The 2,222-nt window shown below is 32.2% G+C and overlaps 1 long non-coding RNA gene across 1 annotated transcript; it reads left to right on the forward strand.

Moving 5' to 3' along the window:
- Positions 1-1,875, forward strand: LOC148621180 (uncharacterized). Its single transcript, XR_015921106.1, has 3 exons — positions 1-50; positions 1,225-1,306; positions 1,680-1,875. It is a non-coding gene; the product is annotated as an uncharacterized LOC148621180 (long non-coding RNA).
- The last annotated feature ends 347 nt before the right edge of the window (positions 1,876-2,222 follow it).

Genomic DNA, 2,222 nt, shown 5'->3' on the forward strand with positions numbered 1-2,222 from the left:
AACTACCAAGTTCAACCAGAACCACTACTCAGATTTGGAATATCCGTCAGGTAAGGAAGATTTACAAATCAAGTCAGAAAGACCGAGCTAAATCATCAAACATGCGCTCTGCATATCACATTCTAAAATTATTTGAAAAAATCTGTATCAAATCTACCCGAGATCTCAGGGGGATGATATAGATCGAGGGATGATACGGCATGTGACACAGATTTTGACATGTCATGTTCTTAATCTCATATATCTCTACTATGTTCAATTGTTTTTCGAGTGCGATGTAGGGAATGCGATATAGGTCAAGGGTGTAATTGAGAGTAACAGATATGGGGTTTTAACAATCACGTATAATGCATATACATGTACAAACAAATCGATATTTTAATGACAATTTATGATTTAAGTCCGTAAAATATATATTGCTTACAGCCTTTGATATAAATTGATGTCTTATACATTTGCAATTTTTTCTCTTGCATCAGATATCCAATATACATGTACGCAATCTAATATACCAGTCTAAAAGGAAAACAGGACTGACATCTGTATAATTATAAACAGTTGTGTTCTTTTTTAAAAAAACGATTCATTCTTTGGAACGCGTAGGGCGGCTTTGTGCTATTTTAGATACATGCATAACAATGGAAGAGTAATCAAGGGAACCATGAATGGAAATCAAAAGAATATCTATTTCAAGGATAAAGACTAGACAGGGAAAATAGGCACACAATAAAAACATTAAACGACCAAAATAACACGTACAAAGAAACAAAAATGGGTGAGTAACACGGACTCCACTAAACACTGAGTGAATGGACCAGGTGCACCAGTCGGGTAAGCGTACTCTGCTTTTCAAGAAACACCCACTGAATTGCTCATAAAATGCCAAACCGTTGTGTCAAAGTACATGAATCGATTATTGTATTCAATTACACTTCTGATGAAAAGGTTGCATTTTCAAGAACTTGGTTTAGTCCTTTTCATAACAAACATAAAGCATAATACATAATACAATATGAAAAAAGGGAAGCACAAATTACAAATTTAAACAGCATCATAATGTGAAGAAGTAGATAGGTACGAATAATGAAAGTTAGTAAATTAAGGATTTTTTTTGACAGTTCAAAGAAACAATATTTACTTATTCTTAATGGTTTGACCTTTCTTCAGCTAACATAAATTTTATTATACAAAACTTAGGATTATTACCATTGTTTTCTTTTGCAGAGACTTTACTTCAGTATGAAAGTCCTCCTTGCTATTCTACTCGTGTTCGCCGCATTGTCATGTTCAGAGAGTCATGTTATGGGTATATTTACTCTTTGTTTTTCTCCATATCCCGTATACATTTACTTCCGATTTAAGCGTTACGTATCTGGAACCAAATAAAAGTAAGACCTGGGTTATTATTGAGATAAATGACTCTTACTTGTCAAATATGTTTAATCGAATAGTTTTGTCTATAAAATGGGATCAATACATAGAGAGAAAGATTGTCTTTACTTTGCAATGTTTTAGTTGCCGTCATGTGTAATTTTGTCAGTATTCTTTTTGCTTGTTATTTGTATTATAATCAACGTAATGATGAAACTTTACGCAGGAATTACTACAGATCATGTGTTACCGAAGTAGTTTTCACCACTGTTTCTGTATTGTCAAATTTTTTTAATAATTTATTTTAGGTCCACCATCTTACGTCAACGGATTAATATACACTCACGCCAATTGCCCGGCCACTTTTGACAAGTGCATAGGCAACTGCAACAGATTCCGTTACAGATATGGTAGATGTTTACCTTATAATATCTGCTACTGTTATAACTAACAACTCAAAGCCAGAGCTTTTGCATAAAGAATAAATAAAACATAAAAATGTGATGTTTTACGGCTTTGTTCATTTCTGAACACTACAGATTCCATATTTCGAAACGATTTGTCACTTTGGAAAAATTAATCAAATTCCGAAAAAAAGCAGAAAAAAACCCAAATTACCAAAGTGTTTCTAAACAAGAGATTTCCTGATACTGTCTTGATACTTGCTGACCGACACCATAACGTTCCGTGATAATGATAATTATCAAAGTAATATAAAAGCAATAAAAATCATAATAATGGTATGAAATTGACAGAAACAACAACAGGAATAAAGATAATAATAAACTTACGGCTATAACAAAATTAAACAATAATTATTATAATAAGAATAAAAAAATAGTAATAACAAA

This window comes from Perna viridis, chromosome 3 (genome assembly GCF_037379345.1).
Source record: "Perna viridis isolate PV_CMFRI_1.1 ecotype Kerala chromosome 3, ASM3737934v1, whole genome shotgun sequence".
Classification (NCBI taxonomy): Eukaryota; Metazoa; Mollusca; class Bivalvia; order Mytilida; family Mytilidae; genus Perna; species Perna viridis.